Source organism: Eublepharis macularius, chromosome 1 (assembly GCF_028583425.1).
Source record: "Eublepharis macularius isolate TG4126 chromosome 1, MPM_Emac_v1.0, whole genome shotgun sequence".
NCBI classification, from domain to species: Eukaryota; Metazoa; Chordata; class Lepidosauria; order Squamata; family Eublepharidae; genus Eublepharis; species Eublepharis macularius.
The window spans coordinates 129,600,390-129,627,540 of record NC_072790.1 but is presented as its reverse complement, the minus strand read 5'-3'; positions in this window follow the sequence as shown (position 1 = coordinate 129,627,540).

Here is a 27,151-nt window from a genome sequence, read left to right as displayed (position 1 = left end):
AGTGTGAAAAGAAGCTTTGAAGCAAGTGAGCAGGCCCTGTAGGGCTGGCACTTCTATTATTAATCCTGGTGGCTTCCAGCTACTATAGGGAACATGTAATTAATAGTAACAAGAACTTTAATGAAGTAAACAGGGAAATTTCAACTGAGAAGGGGTTTCAAAGGTAAATTTTTAACTAGGCCTTTGTGTTTGCCAGTAAACCTGCAGGAATGCTCTTTCAAGTTCTAGGCCCTTCTTTCAAGGTCTCTCTCTCTTGACACAGCCAATATCTGTACCTGGAGTTTCAGTCTGATAGCAGGAGTCCAAATCCTCTGCTTCAACTTCCATAAGCCCCACTGGTGTCTTTGCACATCTCACAAGCCTGCCTATTTTGCAGTTATTCTTTCAGACCTCTGCTTTTCCCTCTATTTTTCTCTGTCCTCTCCCTCCTCTCCTCAGGAAAAACTGTTACTTAGGTCAGAGTCAGGGCTGTTGGGGACTGTAGACTCTCAGTAGTTCCATTACACTGCTATAGGTCTGAGGGTGAAGTAATAGTTCAATAACAATGGATGTGATTTGACAGCATTGTAACTATCCTCCCTAAAAAGTACATTTCTGTCCTGAAGTAAACTCTGGCACCCTACTTCACCCCTTCTACAGATTTTCAGTGTGATTCGGTTTGAACTGAGAAAACTGAATTATGATACGTTGGTTAGCATTCATTCCATAATTAACAAACCTTTCACCCAGTGTGGTATAGTGGCTAGAGAAGGGTTGCAAGTCCCCCGCTGAGGATGGGGGATCCCCCACTGCCACCCTCCACCCCCAATTACCTGGCCCATGGGGGAGGCACGGGCCTCCTGGGGGCATGCTCCCTGGTGGCATGGCACGCTCCTGCATGCCCAAACGGGCCCGAATAGGGTTGGATTGTGCCCAAATCAGCTGGATCAGGCTGCTATGGAGTGGGGGAGCACTCCTGCACTCCACAGCAGCCCAAATCAGGCCCGATCCCCCCCCCCCGGAGTGCAGGAGCGCTCCCAGGGCAGCTGCAGCCTGCATGATGACATCACTTCCCGGAAGTGAAGTCATCGTGGGGGCCTGGGAGCACACATGCACTTTGCACACACACAAAAGACAACATAGCAGGTAGGTGTCGGGTCCCCCTCCTCCTGCTGGGAGGACAGAGGGACCCTGGCAACCCTAGGCTAGAGCAATAGACTAGGATCTGGGTAACCCAGGTTTGATTTCTACGCTGCCATGAAAGATTGCTGGGTGACCTTGAGCCAGTCACAAACCCTCAGCCAACCCTACATCACAGGGTTTGTTGTGAGGAAAAAATGGAGGAGAGGAGAATGATATAAGCCACTTTAGATCCCCATTGGGGGGATTGAGGAGATTTCTAAAAATCTCCAGTGTTAAGTTTTTAACACTATTTGTGATTCTTATTATTGATTTTATTAAAATATTATACCTCTCTTTTGATTAAACTCTTCATATACAAACTTGTTGACAACATGGAGAAATGTATACACAGAAAAACAAATGTATTGCTTTGTGGGGAGATCCTTCCTGCTGGAAGAGGGATGGGGCCAGAAGTTGGACTGAAATATGTTGGTATGAGAAACAGTTTTCTAAACCTGCATTTAGCTTCTTGGTATGTATATTTGTAATGCAACTTGCAAATCTGGGTTCATACAAAGGATGAAGAATCCAGTTTGATGACCCTTAGCATTCTACATCTAACTTCTCATTTCATAATAAGGTAGAATATAAATCTAAATCAATAAATCGTCAAAAACAAGGTGTACAATGCTGGGATGAGAGAGAGAAAGGGAGGGAGAGAATATGCTAGAATGTGGGAGTGCAATTCTGAGAACATTAATTGTACATACATATAACAAATGTCAAGGACACATCTCAATTGTAGGAACAAGGTGAAAAGAAGGAATGAAAACAATCTGCTTACAGTTCAAGAGACCAGCTAAGTTTGGTTGGAATTGTATGAAAGAGTTTGGCAGGATAGTAGGACATTTTTCAGACAAGGGAACTGGGAAGCAGCAAGGAAATATATTCTGTAGTTCAGACAGTCTGTGCTGAGTCACTAGTCTCCTAACTCAGCAGAACTATTAATGGAGTCACTTAATGCACACTCTAGTTGAGTTGTTGACAGCTGAAGTTGTGCTGTTCAGAGAATGATGCTGAGGGTAATGGAGTTTTCCCGCTCCAAAGCTTTGTGCCTAAGTTTAAGCCCCAGAGAGTGCTCAGTTCTATTGCAAACAAGTTCCTTATTTGAGGACATTGTGATAAACAATGCTGACCACAACATCAAAAACAGATTGCTTTCAAGTGACATTTCTTGAAGAATTCACAAATGCAGTAGATACAGTAGATGGAAACGATATTAGTTGTTGAGCAATCTAGAACTGAGTTGTACAACAATAGACCAACCACCCCCATAGGCTGTACCCCGTACCACAATTTTCATCCATCTCCTTGACACTTGTCACAGATTTTTCCAACCTCCCCAGTCACCCATTAGAATGTAAGTTTGGCTGGCTAATGACAATATGAAGCTTATTTCTGAAAAGTTATCGGTTAAGAATAAGGAAGATTATTTAAGAATGTGCCAGCATCGAAAGTGAAAGACACTGAATTCAATTCTGTATCTCTTCAGTCAATGAGCCTATAATATCCACCATTATAGTCTTATTCTCAAATGCACTATGCAAATTAAAAAGTGGACAGGATTGATCAAAAGATAGACCAATATGGCTTCATGAGTTATGTGATATTGTGCAAACACAGCAAAGCTTTGATTGCAGGAAGTTAAGATACTGTAATTCAGAATCAAATTAAACAAGATCCTGGTAGATACTAAAAAAGAAGCAATCTCCAGTTTGTTTCAGCATTCAGATGGGTAATTGAAGAAGTTGTATCAAAATAACAAATTAAAATATAACTGTGAAAGCGATACAAATCAATATAAGAGCAATATATAATTTTATCAAACAAACAGAATTGTCTGTAAAAGTCAGTATCATGGCTGCAATTTCGGCTTATTCCGCACACGTTGTATAATGCACTTTCAATGCACTTTATCAATCGTTTGAGGTGGATTTTTTGTTCCGCACACAAAAAAATCCGTTCCAAATGATCTATAAAGAGGATTGGAAGTGCATTATCCAATGTGTGCGGAATCACTCTTCTTCTAATTCTCAACATCTGAGGAGAAGTCAAGGGTGGTTTTTTCCCCAGGTGTTAAACATGGGAAGTTATCTCCAGCCAAAAAGGAATTCTCATCAGTGGGTTTTCTGAAAACATCCATATGTATCTCACGACCTTCCTCCATCAATACGTCCAAAATATTACCTTTGAACCCATCATAGATCATCTCAGTACTATTATGTATGGTATTAATGAACTGGCCAAACTGTGTAATCTATTTTTACAATGTTTTAAACAAATTTTATACCTTTAATAAGTTTTGTTCCCCATGAAAGAATACTTGTACAATAATTATATACATTTTTGCTTCCTCCTTTTAGGTTTATTTTGTGCATAGTCAGGCAATTTGTATTAATTTTTTATACTTATGGGGTGCTTTATATTAAAGCCCTTTAGCTGAAACATGTTTGGTTCTATACATATGGAGAAAAATGTACAATAACTATACACTTGAATATGTAATGGTAATGTACTAATATGTTGAACCACTGTTATTGTTTTAGCTATTTTTTTCACTTAGGTTTGTTTGGTTGTTATATACTGGTCTTATATTGATTTGTATTGCTTTCAGTTATATTTTAATTTGTTATTTTGGTGCAACTTCTTTGGTTTATCCTTCCTTTAAGGGGTTGTTTTTCTCTTATGTTTTCTTTATCCATATTCAGACTTCATAACAAACATAACTCTTCATAACACTGATTTTCTAAGCCAGGCACACTTTGTTGAGGTTCTGCATTCAGGGAAGGAGGGAAGAGAGGTGGGTGCATGAAAACCTGAGAGAAACTTCTGTTTGTTCGTGATGTCTAAATATACAGAAAACAGTGACAGAGCAAACGTCTCCATTTTACAATGCAATATATAACAGAGAGAATTTGTAACTCTCATTAAAAGTGAGGTTGCATAATACAGAGGTTTCTTCTTTTCATGCATTCATTCTATAATCATGAAATGGGCAGCTGTCCCATTTCTGGGCCAGGCGGTCCTCAACAGAAGTGCTGGAACATAACACTACAGCTGGAACATGTTTTTAAAAGAAGTTTTGTCATGGAAGACAATCACAATCTACATGTTTATATTACTGAGTGATAAACGTGTAGAAAGATACTCAGAAACAATAAAATATTTCTTCACCAAGAAAGACATTTTGCAAGTAGGTGTTATAATCCTCACTGCAGCAACTTTAATGTTTTTTATGAGAACTACAATACTGCAGTATCCATTTACTTCGATAAGATTTCTGTGGATTACATTCCTGCCCAAAACAAGAGATGAAATTAATGCAATCATACTTGATAGAATTCAGTTAATGCAATCATACTTGATAGAATTCTTTATTTTATTTTATTCTGAATCTGCAAGTCTCTTTGCCTTTAAGAGGAAGCTCTTAAATGTTTCTTGTTGTATTCAATAATCAGATGTTTTTGTATTCAATAATTCAAGATGTTGTTGTATTCGATAATCAGAAGTTTGATTACATATTGCCACCCTAGTTGGAATGAAGAGACAGACACCAAGTTTGGATATAAGGGCCACTTTATTTTATTTTATTTTTTTTTTTATGTGTATAGCCATGGAACATCTGGCAACATGTTTAATTAAGTCCAAACAGTAAAGTACATGACAGTAGAATTTGCAAAGTCTTCAAATACATTTCAGTACTGATGATTGCTGTTCATAGCAACTGTTTTATTTATTTTTTTTTTATAAACTTTTTATTAAACGAAAACAATTACAACATACAAACTTGAACATGTACAACAAACAAACAATCAATTCAATGCATGGAATTTTGTTACAGAAGGAGAGTCAGCACATGTCAACAAAGTTATATACATTGTGGAACTTTATAGTGTAAAACCCTTTGACATAGTTATTGTTTGAAGGATTTTTGATTTCGGCTGAATGTTATGTTTTTCAACATATTCAAAAAACGGGAACCATTTCTCCACAAAATTAGAGCTCACCGGAAACTTCTCTGCTACATAGAGATCGTTGTGTGTTTTTTCCACAATGAAATAATTCCACACTTTTTCCAACCATGCTTCAATTAAGGGAGCTGAGTTTTTCTTCCAAACCAAAGCTATCTCATTCTTTGCTACTACAAGAAAAGTTGCAATCAGATCTCTTCTAATTTTAGGTATAGGTAAATCACCCCACTGATTCAAGAAGATAATCTTGGGGTCTAACGGGATTATATACTCTGTTATTACTCTGATTTCTTCAAGCACTTTACCCCAATAATTTTTAATAAGTGCACATTCCCACCAACAGTGGGCGAACGTTCCTACCTCTCCACATTTCTTCCAGCACTGTGGGGAGGCCAATGGGTATATATGTGATATTCTCTTAGGGGTAAGATACCACCTGTGCACAATCTTGAAAGATTGTAACTTAGTTGAAATAACATTTGATTTGAAAATGTCTGATGTCCAAATTTTTTTCCAGGTTTCCAAGGATTGGTCTACCTTACTGTCTTTGGCCCAGCTGGATTGACATGAAATCTGTTTTTTATTCACCGTGTTTAGAAGGATAGAATAAAGTATCGATATCATACCCTTTTTTTGCGTTGTATAGGAGCGTAGCACCATTTCAAATTCTGTCAGTGGTTCTTTCATAATTGACTTCAGACCTATTTGTTCTGACATGCTTTTAACCTGTAGATATCTGAACCATAACAGTTTTTGTTTCAGTTTACGTTCTAGTTCTAGTCTTCCCAGCAGACCCGCGGGTGACGCTAAGTCAATTAATCTTGTCAAGTTGGCTTGTCGAAAAATGTTTTGGAAAACTGGATCTTTACCTGGAGAAAACCAGGTTTGATTTATGAAGGAAGAGAATCTGGATATGTCTGGAACCAGTTTATTTTTATGTTTATCCCATGAGTTCAGTATTGCAAATAAAAACCTATTTTTATGAATGCTATTGGGCCTGTTTGTTTGCTTATTCCACATTAGATCGTTGATAGTGTATGTGTCTATAAGCGTCTTGAAGAGAGTGACCCAGCCTGCTGTATTATTTTCGGAGATAAGTTGAAGTAAATTGAGAAGCCTGATTGCTGTTTGGTATAGGTTGAGGTCTGGGAAATTAAAACCACCATCTCTGGATTTCCGACGTAGTGTGGAGAATGGGATCCTGGGGTGTTTATTTTGCCATAGAAAGTTATTAATTAATGTCTGCCATTGAGTGATTAGAGTTATGGGAATTACCACTGGGATTGCCCTAAAAATGAAGAGAAATTTGGGTAAAATGAATGCTTTTATTAGTTGGTATCTGTCAAACCAGCTAAGTTGTAATTTGTTCCAATTAGAGATCTCAATCTTGATCTGTTTTTCTATCCTTTGGTGGTTTAATTTAATAAGGTCATTTAAATTGGAGGGAATATTAATGCCAAGATATGTTAGATATTTTGATGCCCATTGGAATTTGTACTGTGTGCCAATTTGAACTTCTAAATTTTTAGCTATATTTATGGGGAGAATTTGAGATTTTGATTGATTAACCCTCAGGCCAGAGATATTACCAAATTCCGATAATAAGGGATGGAGATGTTTCAAAGAATTTACTGGATGTGATAGATAAATAAGCATGTCATCCGCAAAGAGGGATAATTTAAGGGAGTCATTTTTAATGGGAATACCATGAATGTCCATGTTTTCCCTTAATGCTATTGCAAGTGGTTCTAAGGCAATTGCAAAAAGTATGGGCGATAGTGGGCAACCCTGTCTGGTACCTCTATTTATTACAATTTTCTCTGATCGTAACCCATTAATTTTGATGTTGGCCGAGGTGTGTGAGTATATAGCCCCTACAGCATTCAAAAATTTTTCCCCAAATCCAAAAAATTGGAGGGTACTACTCAAGTAATTTTTCTCCACAGAGTCAAAAGCTTTTTGAATGTCTAAAGACAAAAATAAGGCTTCAATTTTGTTGTTTTTGCAATGTTCTATCAAAGACAGAGTTTTGTAGATATTATCTGTGATTTCTCTTTTTGGGATAAAACCTGTCTGGTTGGGGTGGATATAATTGCTTATGAATGAGTTTAGACGCCGGACTAGAATGGATGTGAATACTTTATAATCATGGTTGAGCAGTGATATCGGTCTATATGATTCTGCATTTAATGGGTCTTTCCCTTGTTTATGTATTACGATAATGTCAGCCATGTTCCAAGTAGGGGGCATTTTACATTCATTCAAAACTACATTGCATGCATTGGTTAAGTGTTGAGCTAAAAGAACCGCATATTTTTTATAGAACTCTGATGGATAACCATCCGGTCCCGTAGCTTTGTTATTTTTTGCCAAGTTGATTGCTTCTAATGTTTCCTGCAAAGAGACAGGTTTGTCTAAGAGAGTCCTATGGCAACTTTCTATTTTTTTGACATTTTTGAGGGATTGTAAGAACTCCATGATTTTAGATTGATTAGGGTTCGTTGATGAGTACAAGTTCGTGTAAAATTCCCTAAAAATGTTTAGAATTGATTTGGAATCGTGAAATTTAACCTTGTTTACATCTTGAAGAAGATGGATATCATTCTGAGTGTTCCTCTGCTTTATTCTTTTCGATAGGGTCCTTAAAGCTTTTGGAGTATTAAACCAGTATCTTTGCTTGGTCTTAATTAAACTTCTATGTACTTTATTTGTTTCTAGCGTCTCCAAGATTTTACGTTGAGCCGTTAGAGCCATGTATGTCTTTTTATTTCCTGTTAGTTTATGTTTCTCCTCCAATATTTTAATGGACTCTTCTAATTCCTTCCTTTTCCTCATGTTTTCTTTATTTATTTTTGATGACAAAGCTATAATATGACCTCTAGCCACAGTCTTGATCGTGTCCCAAAGAGTGCTAGCCCCTATTTCTTCTGACATATTCTCATCTATGGTTCTTTTTAAAATTTTACCTATTTCTTCAGCTGACTGTTGGTTATAAATCAAATGCTTAGGCAGACACCATTGTTTAGAGCCTTGAATATGTGGTTCTACTGTTATTAACACATTGACCCAAGAATGATCAGAGCATGTGCTTGAACCAATATCTGAATCAGTCACTTGATCAATCACTGAATTAGAGATCAATATGAAATCAATTCTAGTGTATGTGTTGTGTCTTTGGGAATAGTACGTATAATCTCTTTCCCCTTCGTGTAGTTGTCTCCATATATCAGTAATTTTATGCTTCATTATTATGGGAAACAGTTTGGTTTTACTATGTTTCTGAGTGGAACTTTTCCCAAAATTTGATTTGTCCCACTTATAATCCATTATGTGGTTTAGGTCCCCCCCCAGTATGAGATGACCTTCCTGAAATGTTCCCAATTTATCTAAAGTTTCTTCTATGAAGTTCAGTTGTTGACTATTGGGGGCGTATATAGATGCCAAGGTATAAGGTTGATTCCCCAGTAAACCTTTCACAAAAATGTATCTTCCTTTAGGGTCTTTAAGAGTTTTTTTGTGTTGGAAAGGAAGACCTTTGGCCAGTATTATTGCCACCCCCCTTGACTTAGAGTTACCTGCTGCACAATATTGGGATTGAATCCAGCTTGCTTTTAGTAAGCATGGAACATCGTTTCTAGCATGAGTTTCTTGTAGAAAGATTATTTGAGAGTTAGTCTTAGCTAACATTGATATCACTCTTCGTCTTTTAATAGGGTTTCCCAAACCTCTTACATTCAGAGTAGTTGCTTTAAATTTGGAAGCCATATTATACTAATTAAATTTCTACTGTTGCACTAAAATATCGTTTCAGAATTCCTGTAATATTATCAGCAGCGATGAGCTTACAATATATTACTTTATATAATTTTACAAGTTTACATACTATCAATATACGTGCAGCCAAACCTTGAATCTTGTCCCTAGATAAATACCTTATTGATCAACCTTGCTTGCTTCTGTATTTTTTCCTTCTTTTTTATTTCCCACAGTTTCAAAAACGATGTTATCCTTGCTTGTGTTTTACGTTCCTTTGGGATTTTACTACCTCCTGCACTAAACTATCCTGTACAACACTCCCCCCCTCTTTCCCTTAGTATAAAACTTCCAATAAGAATGAATACAAGCCTCAAACGTCCCCCCTCCCCTCCCCACTCCCTTACCCCTAGAATATCAAGTAACTTTATGACTTTCCCAATCAACTTTAACACTTTTAACCACTTTTTAAACTAATATATATTTTCCTCAAAATTGTTTCAAACAAGCTTAATTTTCTATAACTTGTAAATAACAAATGACTTCTTATTAGTTTAACTTTTCTTTAAACATGCAAAATTCTGCACCTCTTCCCTTTCTTCTCCAAACACTTTGAACCTTGTTCCAACAATGAATTCCCCCCCTATAAACCAACACCCCCTCCCCCTCTTCCCAAACTATCTAACAGCCCTATAAACACTCTCTATCCCCCCCAACCTCCCAATTTGTCTAATAACTCTGTAAATATTCTTATATATAAGTATATTCTAACTAGTTATCACCTGATATCAACAATTCCAGCTCAATATAGAACTTTCAGACTAGAGCGATCAATACCCACTCTAGTCTTGGACAGCCCAGCTTCCAAATGAAAAGTTCTACAAATAAGGAGCTATGCCGAGGTCACCCTTCTCCCACCCCCCAAATCCCCATTTGGCATTTATTAAAGATATTTAGTACACAACAAAAACTACTTGTTACTGAGATATCAATCCTGTCTTCCAAGGCACCTTAAGCATGTCTTATGGGAATTTTACTTCCCTTCTGCGGAGAAAGTAAGTCCGTTGATTTCCTCTTCTGGTTCTGTTTGCTTGTCTCCATAGGGATCTCCACCCCGATGTTGTTGAGAAGTTCTGTTCCATTTTCCAAGTTAGTAGCAATATGATGCTTCCCATTCTGTATTACTAATATTTTCACGTAGTTTAGCCATTTATATCTAACGTTGGCTTTCCTCAGTGTCTCTGTGATAGGCTTTAGTTCTTTTCGTATCAGTAAGGCTTCTCTTGGCAAGTCATTGAATATTTGCACAGGGGATCCATTAAATAAAAATGATCCAGTTATTTTAACCTTTTCGATTATCTTCATCCTTATTCTTTGGTCAGGAATTTCTATAATTATGTCCCTTGGTACTGATTTATTTCTATATTGCTTGATTGTTCCAACTCGATATGCTTTGGTGATTAGGGGGGCTATACCCTCCTCTAATTCAATTTGCTTTACAAGCCAGCTTGTAATCACAGATGTTAAGTCCTCCTTTTGTGTAAAAAGCTCATCAATTCCTCTTAGTTTAAGGTGATTTTGTCTGACATTGATTTCAAGATTAATTAGTCTCTCTTGTTGGGTCTCGATGGTTTCTTGCAGCGTTTTTATTTCACTTTGTGCAGCAGAGCTCATATCCAAGGCTCTGTCTGCTTTCTGATTTGCTGACTGCAGATCGAATTTTATTTCAGCAAGTTGTGAAGTTAATGGGGCAATTAATTTAGACATTTGGTCTAGAATGTCAGTTTTCAGTTTTGCAAGCTGTGGAACCAGTATAATTTCAGAATTATTTACCTTTTCAGTCCCATTTGTAAAGCTTCCGTCGGCCATTTTGGCCTGCTCCGTTTTTCCTTCTTCGCTTAGTAGTGTCTCTTTTGATGCCGAAAAGAATGATTGTAAGTTTTTCACTGCTCTAGAATCGTTTTTCTTCTTTTTAGCACTTGAATTTCTCATACTCTATTGTTTAAAAGATCCGTTGTGTTGCTTTTAATGGGGATTCAGGGGATGGGAGGATCGGAGATCTCTCAGCATGCATCCATCCCGCAGGCAGCGATGCCACACCCCATAAGGGCCACTTTATTAACTTCATACAACTAGAACAAGTCAGAACAGCGGTAAGGGCCTTAAACGGTACAGGTCAAGCCACGGGGTCCACCCTGGACCGCCACCTTGACCTGTCTGGGCGAGTCCCAAAGCCCCGGGTGTGACCCATCCATGGATGGCGCAGACCCGGCCAGCCAGACAATTTGGTCACCCTCCTTTCAAGCTCCTGAACACCTCAGCTGTACAGCAGTGAGGGAAGGACTTGCACATGGGGGTTCCCGAAGGCAGCCTGCCCCTGCAGCTGGCAGCCATCAAAGCAGTACCAGCCCTTCAGGCAGGCCCCTCTTCCCACCAATAGGGAAATGCCAAGGGTGCTCACTGGCCCGCACCCTATCTCAAACTCAAACCTGCCAATGCCAGGGCCAAGCCTCTGCTTAGGCCCTAGCAAACCCACTGGTAGCCTAAGGCTAACCGAAGCCCTTGCCGCAAATCCTCCATAAAAATTTTATTGCCTGCTGAGGGTCCTTTGCCCTTAGTGGCCAGGTGAACCCCCATTACCTCGGTAGAGGTTGGCAAATTTAGCCTAGTATGTGGAGGTGTTGCAAATAAAGGCCCATACCATCCCCAAAAGCTTTTTCTATGGCTCCATTAGCCTTTCATCTAGCCCTCTCAAGGGCTAATGAGTCCCAAGCATCCCGCCGCACTGACTCAGAAGCATTATGGACCAATCATCAACACACAAGGCCACTACTTGCCTATGCATTGCAAGTCTGTGTGAGCCTGTAACGAAAGGGCCATGACCTGCAGCCAAGGTCATGCCCAGCAAACCAAGGTCATTACCACGTGGTGAATGACCAGAATGTGAGGTGGAAGACTGTACCTCCCCTCAAACCATCAGGCCACTACTTGCCTGGGCGCTGCAAGCCTGTGTGAGCCTGTAAGGAAAGGGCCATGCCCTATGAGACAAGATCAATACCACATGGCGAATGACCAGGTCATGAGGTGGAGGACTGCACCTCCCCTCAACCATCAGGCTACTACTTGCATGGGCGCTGAAAGCCCATGTGAGCCTGTAAAGAAAGGGCCATGCCCTGTGAGACAAGGTCAACACCATGCAGCGAATGACCAGGATGTGAGGCGGAGGTCCGTAAGGAAAGGGCCATGCCCTGTGAGCCAAGGTCATACCACCCAAGTGAATGACCCGAACATGAAACGGAGGCCGCTCCTCCTCTACAGCTCATGAGGCCACCATGCTTATGTGTGCAAATCTGCCTGAGCCTATACCAGAACGGTCATGCCCCACAGCCAAGGTCATTACAGCCCAAGTGAATGACCAGTATGTGAGGTGGAGGACTGCTCCTCCCCTTGAGTGTACTGGGCCACCTTGCCTATTCATGCACATCTGTGGGGCCTGTAATGGAAGGGCTGTGCCCTTGGGAAGCCCAGCTTATTACTCCCAGGTGAATGACCAGGAGTGAGGCAAAGGACCCCGCATCCCAACAAACAGAGTAGCAGCTCGGCCATCACTTCCCCCGTGGCTAATGGGGACTCAACCAGACCCTTCCTTAAGGGCTTGGGTCATCACTGCACTAATGCTCAGGATCTAACTCCCATGCCCACCATTAATGTCATGCGACCCCAAAAAAGTGCCTGGGCTTAGTTCAAACTTGGAAGTTTACCGGCGAACCAAAAGGCGTCTAAGCTGTCTGATGGCAGCCATTGGATGTGAGGCAAGCCCCTTAACTTTCCACTCACCCATAATAACAAGTTCGATCCCGGTGGAAGCCGGGTTCAGGCAGCAGACCCAAGGCCGACTCAGCCCTCCATCCCTCCAAGGTCGGCAAAATGAGCATCCAGCCCCCCGGTGTCAAAGCGCAGACAACTGGGGAAGGCAATGGCAAACCACCCCACACAAAGCCTGCCAAGAAAACGTCACGATGCGACATCCTCCCATGGGCCAGCAACGACTCGGTGCCTGCACAAGGGACCACCCTCACCCTTTAAATAATAATAATGATGATGGTTGTTGTGGGTTTTCCGGGCTGTATTGCCGTGGTCTTGGCATTGTAGTTCCTGACGTTTCGCCAGCAGCTATGGCTGGCATCTTCAGAGGTGTAGCACCAAAAGACAGAGATCTCTCAGTCCTTTGGTGCTACACCTCTGAAGATGCCAGCCATAGCTGCTGGCGAAACGTCAGGAACTACAATGCCAAGACCACGGCAATACAGCCCGGAAAACCCACAACAACCATCGTTCTCCGGCCGTGAAAGCCTTCGACAATACATCAATAATGATGATGATGATGATAACAATAACAATAATAACAATAACAACAACAATAATAAATTTATATACCGCTCTTCAGGATGACTTAACACCCACTCAGAGTGGTCTACAAAGCATGCCATTATTATCCCCACACAACAAACACCCTGTGAGGTGGAAGGGGTTCAGAGAGCTCCCAAAAGCTGTAACTGACCCAAGATCCCCCAGTTGGCTTCAAGTGGAGGAGTAGGGAATCAAACCTGGTTCTCCAGATTAGAGTCACACGCTCTTAACCACTACACCAAACTGGCTCACCAAAACTGTAGGAGAGATCTATCAGCTCAGGCAGAACTCCTACAGACCAATTGGTACCCCAGCCTAGAGACTGCTGGCCACTTGGTCATAGGTTCACTAGATGCTGGGGGTGATCCACCCAGTTGCCAAGCAACAATAGCCCTCCCTGGAGGTATAGCTCAGAGGAAATCCGAGGGACAAGCTGCACCATTCCATCTGCAGGCAATACTGGGCACTGCCTTAAAACCTAAACGCCAGGACCAGTCTCCAGAACCCTCCAGGACTCATCTCAAAATCCTATGCCATTAGGTAAGGGCACCACCACCTAATTGTCCACATGAAGTGGGCTGAGGGGTTATCTCATTCCCTCCCCCAAAATCCATCTGCCATGAGGACTGGAAAATTCCAATCATATATGATTTATAGTTAAGACTCCTGTACTGACTGGTAAATGGGCCACTTCTCAGCCTACCAGTCCCCTGAACTAAACCCAGAAGCCACTGGGCCCCAAGGCAGCAGAAACTCCAAGGAAACACCACTTCTAGGTACCAACCCATAAGCTATTGGGCCCCAAGGCAGCATAGACTCCAAGGAAACTCCTCTTCTAGGTGCCAACACCTTGGAGACAAGGCTCGGTGCCCTGCCAGCTGCTGGAGCTCCCATAAAGGCTAGCCAGCAGCCGACTGGCCCAGGTGCAGTAAACCTTCTTAAGTCTCATTTACTTGTCCCCTCCTCAGGTCCACCTCATCCTTCTTCTCCACTACCTGAAGAGGAAAGTTAACCCCCCACATGCTGCTGTCCCTTTATGGCTGTCCCTTTAGGACTGAGTCAAGTAACTACCCAATGGCTAAACTGCGAAACTCGAAGGCAAGACCCAAGATGATACAACTCAGGAGTCTGAACATGGGAGTCAGGAGACTGTTGCCTGACCCCCCCCCCACAGCCCCCACAGCCAAGCACTAGGGGCCAGTGGACTTACCTACCTTGACAATCATCCACTGTCACCTCAACCTGACTGGATTACAGCAGCCCAGGCCAGATCCGCTACCAGCCATCAATTGTGCTAATCTAGTAAAAAGAGCAGATCACATCTTAGACTTCAGTACCCTACGTGACAGCATTGCAGATTTCAGTAGATGCAATAACACAGCATGTCATTAGGTGGCCTGAGTGACAAAACCTAAAAAACAGCTCTTTAGGCCCACCAAGGCTGCAAAATTGAGCAGGGAGAAAAGGAGGAGGGGTTTAACCAGTCACCACTCTAGAACTGTATATCCTTGCTACACCAGTAGAAATAAAGTGTGTAGCAAACCACTCTTCAGATAATTGCAAGCCACCCCCCACCCCGGCCTCAGCCAGGCCTTCGCTGCTGCTGCTGCTGCTGCTGCAAGCACACTCTCCAAATAAAGTGAAAACTGTTAGGGAGGCCTAGATAGGCAGGAGGCCTACAGGGGCTGGGCCTAACCCTGCTTCAGCCCTCCTGACTGATAGACACTGACAGCCCAGTATTTCCCTCCTCCCCTTAGCCACTTCATCATCCTCAAAGGAAGAGTCTGCAGGACTGCTTTGCAGGAGGCCTATTTTCTGGCTGCTTGCCCTTAGCAGGGCTACTACCCTTTTGGGGTGGCATGATGGAAATGTACAGTAATGTAATGTAATGTAATGTAAAATAACTGCTTTTAGAGCTTCAAAGCCCAATAGGAACACAGCACCCCCAAAATGGCAGCCCAAACACTGTGTAGCCTGTAGAGGCCTCTATAAAATGGCCACCAGTGCAAGGAAGCTAAGCAGGCTGCCATGAGACACACTCAAAATGGTCACTGCCAGCACAAGATAAGCTGCAAAAAGTCCACAAAAATGGCCACTACTGCCAGTAAGCAAAAGACAAATCAGGCCACACAAAGCCCACAAACAAAATGGCCACCCCTGGTGCTATACATATTATACATGCCTTCACACCATGGCCACCATGGCCAGGAAGCTAAGCAGAGGTGTCACTCTCACATGATAAGCTGCAAAAGCACCACTAAAACGGCTGCTACTGCTAGTAAGCAGGAGGTAAATCAGGCAACACAAATGCCACACTCGAAATGGCTACTTCCCAGAGCTCTGCATATTGTAGATGCCTTCACAACATGGCTGTCACTGCCAGGAGGCTAAGCAGGCCACCTGGTGCCACTCTGAAATGGCTGCACCCAACTGAATAAACTACCAAGCCCTCCCACAAAATAGCCCCTGCTGCCTGAAGTCCTTAGGCCAAGCTATTGCCACTGGCAATACTCCCTCCCAAGTAAGTGTAATGGCAAGAGGAGGAAAAAAACCTAGACAGGGGAAGGGGCCAGTAGCAATAAAGTATGAATTAATCCACCCTTCAGATGTCTGCATCTCACCCCTGTGGCCTACAGCAAAGCCTATTGCTGATGCTAGAAGTACTCCCAACGAAGTAAAATGCGGGGGAGGAGAGAGGTGCCTAGGTAGGCCAGAGGCCTGCAAAGGCTGGTATAACCCTGCTTCAGCCCTCCTGACTGATAGACAACAGGTACCAAATGTAAATAAGAAAAAGTCTCTGCCAAACCAATGAGCCTGGCACCGGGCCCTGGCTTTTCTCCTGGAGTTTGAAGGTAGCAAGCTGGGGAATATCACCACTTCTCCAAGGCAGCTAGCACTGCATAACTGTGGGATTAGCAAATTTATATTAGTAAAGACTATGGATTAATCATATAGCCATAATATTAAGCTAGCAAGAAGCATAAGATGGATTCTTTATGTTTTAAAGTAACTGGTCTCTGCTTTTTAGCCACCCCCCCCCCGTCCTCTTCTCCCTAGCTGTACATGGAAAGAGAGAACGTCTATCCTTGAAGATAGATAACTGGACATTCCTGAGGGTATATGAAAAGGGCAACGCCAGAAACAAAGGGAGAATTATAAGTTCCACCCCCTTCCCCCTTTGGAGAAGAGAGTTTGTGTAGAAAAGTAACCAGTTGTGGAATGAAGGAAGAGGCTACTATGGAGACCAGGATAGGATGGCAAATGATGTTGTCGCGAGACTGAAAGGTGGACAATAGTCCAATCTAAAGGTGTAAAAGAGATCAGGTGCCTTATTTTGAATGTGACTTTCGTTTCTCCAAAATGATGTCACAAGCCCTTAAAAGTAACGTGTGCTCCTTTGTTCGGGGGTACATTCTGAGCTCATCTTGAAGTCTGTGCCCTATATTTGCAAATATACTTTTTTTTTCTCAGCCCTTGTCTGTCTCTTCTCTTTTGCTAAGCGAATTGGAGGGGCAAAGGGGAAGCACTTTTGTGCAACATAACCATTAGGGCCTTTGGTAAAACAGCCTCAGAGGAGCTTGGCTGAGAGAGCTTGAGATGTGCTCTGCTCAAGCCGAGAGACTCTTCTCAACTGCAACTGGGCAAGGCAGAGCAGCCGCCTAAGGCCCTTATCTCCGCCCTCCCAGCCAAACCCTGGATTGAAAGGAAGGGGTGATGCTGCCTCCCTCCTTCCAGGGCAGCAACTAATGGCCCCCAGCTTTAGAAGCGTAGCTGCATGCCGGGAAGGGGCCATATGACTTTAAAAGAAAATTAAAATGAGAAGTATGTGCCATTTATTGAAACTCAGGTATTGTACCCTACATTTATTTAGAGACCATCCTGAGCCTTGACTCTAAGCACCATGTCACCATATCCTAAACATACAGGCCAGTTTAGAATTCAGTGGCAGGAATCATGTGGGAGGGCATTCCTAAGGCAAGGTGCCACCACTGAAAAGGCTCTGCTGTTCCATTCATCTGCTCAGAATGTAGGGCTTGGGAAGAGGATCTAAACTGGAAGGCTGGACAGGAGGCAAGGAGGTGGTCCATCAAGTACTTTGGCCCCCAGATGTTTAGGGGGGGCTTAAAGGTAAGAATCAGCACTTTGAATTGTGCCTGGAAATGGTTGGACAGCCAATGAAGATCTTTCAGCACAGGGAGATACGATCTCTGTATCTATCCCCTGCCATTAGCCTAGCTGCTGCGTTTCAGACCAGTTAAAGTTCCTAAACAGGTCCATAAATAATAAGAGCAGTATGCTGCATGATACTTTTATGGCAGCTAATATGGACCTGGTATGCGTGACCGAGACTTGGGTGAGGGAAGGCGAAACAGTTGCTCTTGGTAAGCTGACCCCCCCCCCCGGGTTATGCGGTCCTTCATCAGTCACAAACTGAGGGTCGGGGGGGGAGGGGTGGCAATCCTTGTGCGGGAGGGTTTCTCCTTCAAGCCGCTTCCCGCCCCGAAGATCTCTGGCATTGATTATGTGGGCCTGGTGTGGAATGCCGAGGAGAGTTTGGCCGTCTGCTTGGTGTACCGACCGCCCAGAGCACCAGCAGACGCCTTACCGCACCTGATAGAGGTGGTTGCTGGGTGGGCCTCGGAGTACCCCAGGTTGATGGTGCTGGGGGATTTCAATGCCCATGTAGATGATGCCACCTCAATACAGGCTACGGACCTGGTGTCAGCCATGGCAACACTGGGACTCTCCCAGTTTGTATCGGCACCCACACATGAAGCAGGCCACACGCTAGATTTGATCTTTGGGATGGGATTGGATGTGGTTCTGGATAAAGTAGAGTTGGTGCCATGGTCAGACCACGCGGTTCTGAAGGCCCGGCTGGGCATGCCACCACCCCCCTGCAAGGGCGGTGAGCAAATTTATGCTCGCCCGCGGAGACTTATGGACCCAATTGGGTTCCAGAATGCTCTGCGGGAACCAATGCTCCACGGTGGTTCATTAGATGAGCTAGTGGAGGGCTGGCAAGTCCAGCTCTCTGAGGCCATCGATGAAATCGCCCTCCGTCGTCCTCTTCGCTTCCGGAATCGCCAGGCTCCTTGGTATACAGAGGAGCTGCGGCAACAGAAACGGGAGCTAAGACGACTTGAACACGTGTGGCGGCGATCTCGTGACGAGGAAGCAAGAACATCTTATAGGCTGTTTATGAAGTCCTATGAGATGGTGGTGAAAGCTGTGAAGAAAGAATATTGTGCAGCTTCCATCGCATCAGCTAGCTCACGCCCGGCTAAATTATTTAATGTGGTCCGTTTATTGGTCTCCCAATCAGGCCCCTTGGCTGTCTTCAGGACCCATATTACATCATTTCAGCCCTCTTTTCGGGGAAGAGGTGGACAGGATTCTGCAGGTGGTACGGCCTACCACGTGCCCCTTGGACCCATGCCCGTCATGGCTGGTGAAAGCCAGTGTTGACGGGCTTCGGGATTCCTTGGAGGCGATTATAAACCTTTCCTTGGGCTCTGGGGTTTTTCCCAAGGCGCTGAAGGAAGCTGTGGTACGGCCTCTTCTGAAGAAATCATCATTAGATCCTTCTGACCTGCTCAATTACCAACCGGTTTCCAACCTTCCATTTTTGGGGAAGGTGATTGAGCGGGCGGCAGAGAAGCAACTGCAGAATTTCCTGAAGGAGACCTCGGCCCTAGACCCCTTCCAGTCGGGTTTCCGCCCGGGACATGGGGTCGAGACATTGCTGGTCGCCCTCACAGACGATCTCCGCAGACATCTGGATCTGGGCGGATCAGCACTGCTGATTTTGCTGGATCTGTCAGCAGCATTTAATACGGTTGATCATGAGCTTTTGACCCACCGCCTTGCCGATGTGGGGATTCAGGGGACAGCACTGCAGTGGCTGGTCTCCTTTCTCCATGATCGGGGACAGAGGGTGGCACTTGGGGAGAGAGTGTCATCTCATAGGCCACTGGTATGTGGTGTGCCACAGGGAGCGATACTCTCTCCATTATTGTTTAATATCTATATGAGCCCCCTCGCCCGGCTGGTGCGGAGTTTTGGGCTTGGGTGTCACCAATACGCGGATGACACCCAGCTTTATCTGCTGTTGGACGGGCGGCCTGGATCGGCCCCTGATGCCCTGGAGCGTGCTTTTGAGGCTGTGGCTGGTTGGTTGAGACAAAGTCAGCTGAAATTGAATCCCACGAAGACGAAGGTCCTGTATGTGGGTCATGGGGAGATGGGTTTGGGACCCTGGCTTCCTACACTTGATGGGGCAGTACTTACACTGGCCTCGAGACTTAGGAGCCTGGGGGTGATTCTGGATTCCTCCCTGAAGATGGAGGACCAGATCACTGCAGTTGCCAGGTCTTCCTTTTATCATCTTCGGCAGGCCAGGCAGCTTGCCCCTTATTTGTCTCCCCGTGACTTGACTACAGTGGTCCAAGCAATGGTCACCTCTAGGTTGGATTACTGTAACGTGCTCTACGCTGGGCTTCCCATGGGCCTGATCCGGCAGTTACAGCTGGTACAGAATGCAGCAGCGCGGGTCATTGCTGGAGCACCGGTGTGGGAGCATATTACACTGGTGCTACGCCAGCAGCATTGGCTGCCAGTGGAGTACCGAATCAGGTTCAAGGTTTTGGTGTTAACCTACAAAGCCCTACGCGGATTGGGACTGACGTATCTGAGGGACCGTCTCTCACCTTATGAGCCCCAGAGGACTCTCCACTCTGGTGGAAAACATCTTTTAAGTGTCCCTGGCCCTAGGGAGGCCCGCCTGGTGTCGACCAAGGCCAGGGCCTTTTCAGTCCTGGCCCCGGCCTGGTGGAATGCTCTGTCTTGCGAGACAAGGGCCCGGCAAGATTTGCTTGCATTTCGCCGGGCCTGTAAGACAGAGCTATTCCGCCAGGCATATGGTTGATGCCGGGCGGTGCCCCCCCCATGGAGGGGGGGGGTTAAACCATCGCCCCTATGCAAACACAGAGGCATGTATGAACTACTATGCAGTATGAACTGTAATATTTAATGCTTTTAAATGTTTTTAATGTATTATTTAATGCTTTAAATGTTTTTAATGGTTGGGTGATGTTTGTATTTGTTATCCACCCTGAGCCTGTGAAAGCGGGGAGGGCAGAATATAAATATAATAAATTAAATTAAATTAAATTAAATTAAACAGTTTTCAAAGACAGCCCCATGTAAAGCACATTACAGTAGTAATCTAGCCTGGATGTGATCAGAGAATGGATCACCTTGGCCTGATCATACTTTTCAAGGAACAGCCATAGCAAAAGCTGAAAAAAGGTTCTACATGACACAGAGGAACCATAAGCCAGGATCCAGGTGTTAGAAAAGGGACTGGCGAGGTCTCTGGCTCAGACCTTCCAGACTACAAACAAAACAAAAGGAAGGCAAGAACCATAGAGTTAGACAGATAGATAGGCTAGTATCAGTCTCCTTCCTGGCTACTCTACTATCTCTCACTTTCTCTGATTGGTAGAACGTAGTCCAAGGGAACTTCCTTCCTTCCTCTCTCTTCTTTTTCCCTTTTCCCTGCATGCACCAGGAGAAGCAGTATGGTATCTACTCCTGGGACAATGGAAGAATATGGCCTATTATCAAACTGAAGCCATCCTAGTTAGCTAGATTAGTCACTTTTTTTCTCTTCACTATACTTAAGTTAATGTACTTCTCTAAATAAATAGACCACTATTGGTTCTTTAACTCAAAGGAGAGGCTTTCTGTGTGCAATTTGTAAAATAATGTGGTAAATATTAGTTTAGGCCACCTGCTGTGCTAAAGCTCAGGAGGAGCACTCTGTTAATAAAGAAAGGAAGGGCTGTCTGACTAGTCCAGCCATCCTTAACTAAACCCAACACCAGCAGCATCCCCAAGAGACAAATGTGCTAATTCAGGGGCAATGCAAGTCCCTCCAGGACAGGCCAATTCTGCTGTCCTTGAGTCATACGACACACCTAGGGGGACTTTAATTATACAAAATTTTCATAAACACCCAAGGGAGAGAACCAAAGTGGTTGTAGCATATGGCTAACACTGCTTCCTCAGGCTCTTATAGGTAATCTATTTGAGGGCACCAATACCTAGAAGCCTCCACTTCTCCAACTGGAGTTCAAGGACAAGGCCTTATAGGAGGGGTATCCCTTGCCTCAGGAGCCATTTACAATGGTTTACTGACCCACCACAGTTTCTACTCTGTACGTTGCTTGGAACCCCTCCCACCTCATCAATTGCTATCAGTAAATATAAACAGTGCAGGGGAGGAGACTTGCAGCTACGGTATCTACATCTCACCTAACGATGGCATAGCCTCATTTGACATAAGAACATAAAAGCAGAAGAAGAGGCCTGCTGGATCAAACCTAGTCTAACATGAACAACAGCTGCAATAATCAGTGCACATCTCACTGTGCTGGTATAGGGTTGCTGATGCTGACTCTCTTGTTCTAGCCTGAATCTTGCAGCTCTGCAAGCTGCTTCACAGTTGTTTCCTCTTATGGGCATGTAGTGACAGGGAAAGCTCCACATGTGACTCTGCTGAACTAGAGTTCATTCACAACTTCAGAACAATGGACTTTCCCCAGGGCTGAAAAGGGACATAAGATTCTTAACTCACTGCAGATGCCAATTTTCTGCATTTCCTCCTCTGCTGTAGACAGGCTCATTACATTTTGCATTGTAGCTTTGCATCCTGGCTCCCTTCTTAGCAACACCCCTCCAATCTTCTGTCTGTGTATAAGGGCTCTGCGATCTCCATTCCTACTTATATCTGACAAAGGGAGCTTGACTCTCAAACGTTTATGCTCTGGAAATCTAGTTGGTCTTTAAGGTGCTACTGGACTTGAATCTTGCTGTTCTACTGCAGAACAACACAGCTTCCTACCTGAAACTATGCAGTCTGACAGTGCAGCTTGCAAAGGCACAGGAGACTTGTTAGAACAAGAGTGCTGGCAACCCCGTTCATCTTGCTTGCTGCCTAGATGCCTGAGGCTGTTCAAAAATGTGTGGATTGTCTCATAACGCTTGTCTCTGTCTGACTGGGGTTTTGTAGATAAGGACCAGCCTTCAGCCCCAGCTTTTGATTGACTTCAGCTGTCTTCAGGAGGGGACTCACAAGGATGCTGAGAAGGCCATCCAATGCTTGCATAAGCATGCTCTTGCAAAGGAGAAGGAAAGAGTCCTCAAGTTCCCCACCACCACCACACGCACACACTTGCTCATCTTCCAATGTTATATATGCTATCAAGTGTCAGCAGTTCCCTTCTACTCTGCACTGGACAATCAGGTCAGTCCCTACACAAATGCATAAATGGACAAAAAATTGGCATTAAGAATCCAGCAGTTAAAAACCAGTGAGAAAACATTTTAATCTTCCAGGACATTCCATTGCTGACCTAAAAGTAACTGTCCTCAACTAAGGAAGCTTCAAGGGCAGATAACAACATGAGATTGCTGAGCTTGAGTTCATTTACAAGTTCAGAACAATGGACCCCCCCTGCCCCCCTGCCCCAGTTCTGATAAGAGATATACGATTCTTATCTCTCTACAGATGCTAATTTCTGCTCTAATCATTGTACCTTTACATCCTGACTCCCTTCTTTGCTTCACTACACTCACTTTGCTTCACTATACTCAGTGGGATATAGAGGCCCAGGGATCTCCACTGCTCCCTGTGTCTGAAAAAAGGAGCTTTGACTCTTATACCCTGAAAATCATGTTGGTCTCTAAGGTGCCACTGGACTCAATCCTGCTTCCTCCTCCCCTGCCAGTTCACTGTTGGCATCCAACAAGTTGTGTATTCTGCATAATACAGACAGGACCGGATCGATAGGGGGGGCAGGGGGGTAGTCTGCCCCCGGCGCCGCCAAAGAGGGGGCACCGGGTGTAGTTGCCAGCCCCAGGAGCGCGCCTGGGGAAAGGCGAACGGCGCGGGCGGCCTCCCAGCCACCCGCGCTGTCTTTTGCTTTTCCCCAGGACAAGGGGTGGCCGGCTTGCTGCATGCCCCTTGTCCTGGGGAAAGGCAAAAAGCAGTGCGGGTGGCTGGGAGACCACTCATGCTGTTCGCCTTTCCCCGGGACAAGGGGCGCGCGGCAAGCCAGCCGCCCCTTGTCCTGCGGGGCAGGTGAATGGCACGGGCAGCCTCCAAGCCACTCGCACTGCCACCAGCTCCACGGCACGCCGGCTGTGGGAGGGGCTGCGCCCCAGCGTGATGACCCCACAGGAGGGCTCTTGCTGTTGGTGGGTCATTCTGTTAAAGATAATCATAATTACTTTGAAGTGCTGTCCTGAACAAGGGAAGGGAAACAGCCAACATTAGTTATCAGAGCTGCCTCTGGGGAATAAGCTGCTGTGGCTGGAGTGGCCATGTTTCCTTCTCTGTGTGGGCATCTGGCAAAACACTACACAATTACAGGAAGGAAACCCACATCTATGGAGCGCTATGGAGCTCCTAATATTCTGCATGTGGGGGCAGGGAATGATATGGCTGCACCACCATATCCTGTGCCATGATTAGTGGGTAGCAATGTGATTCCTGTAGTCTCTGGAGCAATTGCTATGTTTTCTGCCCCTTAGCAGGAGGTCTTCTGTTTATTTTTCTCTCTGCTGCTGAGTATGCATAGGGTATTGACTAACGAAACCAGTGTCAGAGTCTTAGGATTGGTCTGTTAGATATTTTTTAAGAAGCAAATCTTCCTGATTGAAATATATTTAATAAAAACACTATATTGAGAAATTTCAATTCATATACGTGAAGCACTTTTCTTCTTAATTTTTAAAAGTCTAGTCTGTTCTAGTCACTCGTGCTTTATGTGCTGAGTCATTGGGTTTCAATAGCTGACCTTTATCAGATCAGCATCTGACAGAGTTGGTGGGTCATTCTGTTAAAGATAAATATATTTACTTTGATGCACTGCTCGAGGGGAGAGGGACATTTTTATTCATCACAAGCTGAGTCTTTACTGCTATTGAATATCCATGATTATTCATGAATTCTTTCAAAAATGGCATACAAATTGCAAAATCACTATTCTTTTAATGACAAGTAAAGCCAAATATGATTGTGCCTAGAAATGTGCCATTGATGGCCTCAGCTAGGCAAGTTCTTTCTACTGTGAGTCAGAAAAATAAAACACAAAAAAACGTAGTATACATCATTGTGGGGAGATATATTATCAGTTCTCGAGATTAAAAAAAAATACTGAAAGCAACCGCTGGGACCTCAAATTGGATCAGACAGAGGAGCCAAGAAGGAGGTTCCCTGTATTTTCCCTGTATTACTTCCTGGCAGTGTCATAGCAATGATTTTCTTTGCATGCATACAAAACAAATGCATTATTTCACAATCATGTTGATACTTAACTGCATACCCAGTCTTTCCTCACCTATCCTTATAACATTTCAATGAAAACACATTATTTCAAAATTGTGTCTGTATTTAATTTCACTATGTTATCCAGTAGAAAGGAAAGGTTACAGTTGACATAATACACTAACATAAAAATATTCCCACAGTATACTGAATACCATGTAACAGCAAACATTTCCTTTTTGGCATACAGCTATATCCAGCCAAGAGCCCTGCCTAGCTCTTAATATGTAGTTAACCTGTGTTTGTGGACCATAAGACCATCTGGTGCTTTGCCGGGAGCTGCCTGAGGCCATTTACCAAGCCTGGCTGACGCTGCTTTGAAGCAATCAGGGTGGGCCTCCTGCAGTCCCCAGTGTGGGAATGCAGACATTCTTACCGGACCAGACTGCTGCTACTCCAAGCAGTGAGGAGGGTATGCTAATAAATCCAACAGCTAATACAACAGCTGCAAACAGCAAAAGCCAGCAGCAGTTACCCTGCTGTAGTGAGCCCTTAAATGTCCCAGGACAACACCCTACCTTGCCCTAAGGGAAGTAAGCTATTTTCCCTTGCACTCTCTCTCTCTCTGTCTCTTTCTCTGTATGCACACAAGAGCACACATGCCAGAGTGTGGGGAAAGTAACCAAATAGTCGAGAGAGGCACGGAAAAAACTGTCTATCCGAATACCAAACCGTGACCAACTTACTAAAATTCAGTGAGATATACTATAACTCAAATGTATGAAACTTGAAATACACAACTTTATTAAATTTGTTATATTACTCTATATGCAGCAGCTTAGCTTATTCCAGCTCCAAACAAGGCTGTTCCTAGAGTCAGTAAAGTTATTTACATTACATGCAAGCAGCAATAAATTTAAACAATCTCAAACGGCGTGAGAAAAATTCAAAAAGAGACCACCAAGGGTCTAACATCAATATAATTCATTCAAGACTTGCAGAGACACAGTCAGCTTTACCAAACATCAGTTTTGACAATGAAATTTCTAAAGTACTCATGTAACCGCTGACGGGTTCGCCAGCAAGAGGTTCCCGTGTTCGGATACTCTAGGAGCAGCCTTGTTTGGAGCTGGAATAAGCTAAGCTGCTGCATATAGAGTAATATAACAAATTTAATAAAGTTGTGTATTTCAAGTTTCATACATTTGAGTTATAGTATATCTCACTGAATTTTAGTAAGTTGGTCATGGTTTGGTATTCGGATAGAGAGTGTGGGGAAAGGCAAGTCCCTATACTGTGCTTATGCCCCACTTTTTGCTACTGAGCTAATGGTAGCTTTGGAGGAAGAGATTTCTGCTGGAGAAATGATACAGAGGGAAATCCCCTCCCCCTCCCCAGCACCAAGGAGCTATTCCAATTTAGTCTCCTACAGCTGCTCTTTGTGTTAAAGAAAACAAGAGATCAAGTCATGGATCTCCTACATAATTTATAAGCCTCACTCTAACAAGTAGGTTAAATTAGTAAACAGCACTATTTGTTAGCATGGTGACTATTTCCTGGAAGAGAGAGTCATTTACGCTTAAATCTGCATCGATTGACAGCCAGACATCGATTTCTTTCCCACCTTCATGTTAAATTTCTAAAATAATTGGTGTGTCAAATTCTAGGACTATGCTCTCACAGGAGGTAAATTGCTTTTTGATCACATTTGAAATTGACTCTCAAGACTGTTCCATGTCTTAGCTGAGCCAGAGCAAATCTTCTACCTCGACTAGGTTGTGGATTAAGGAGCTAGGCAAGACTCAATGCAATAAAAGATAGCGTATTTACTAAGTTCTTAAGAGGAAATGTCCATATCATAAGCCACATTATATTTGCCTATCTGAATGAATAAAAGAAGTATTCTGTTATAATAAATGCAGACTTATAGAACAAAAATCTGAATGTTTGTTTGTATACAGTTCACATTCTTTCCACTGTGATATCCAGACTGTCCCTCTGAGCTAGCAGGAAACATTATTTATTTATTTATTCATTTATTTTATATCCTGCTGTCCCTGCAAACAGGCTCAGAGCAGCTCACAACAATAAAATACAGATTTAAAACACCATAAAAATACAAAAATCAATCGCAGCAATCCAAAATTCAGGCATCCTCAACAGATACAAAGACTACTATAAAAACTACAAGCACATTGCTCAAGGCAGTAGGGAATGGGGCGTGGACACCAGAAAGGGAACATATTGCTGGCACTTAACCAGAGGCTCAGTGGAACATCATCTTGCAGGCCCTTCAAAGCTGTAACAGATCCTGCAGGGCCTGGATTTCCATCAGGAGTGCATTCCACCAGCTGGAGCCAGAACCAAAAAGGCCTTGGCCCTGGTCAAGGCCAAATAAACATCTCTCAGAACGGGGATCACCAGTAACTGCTTGTCTGCAGAGTGCAAGGCTCTGTAGGGGACATAATGGGAGAGGCAGCCCCACAGGTATGCTGGTCCCAGTCCATGAAGGCTTTTAAAT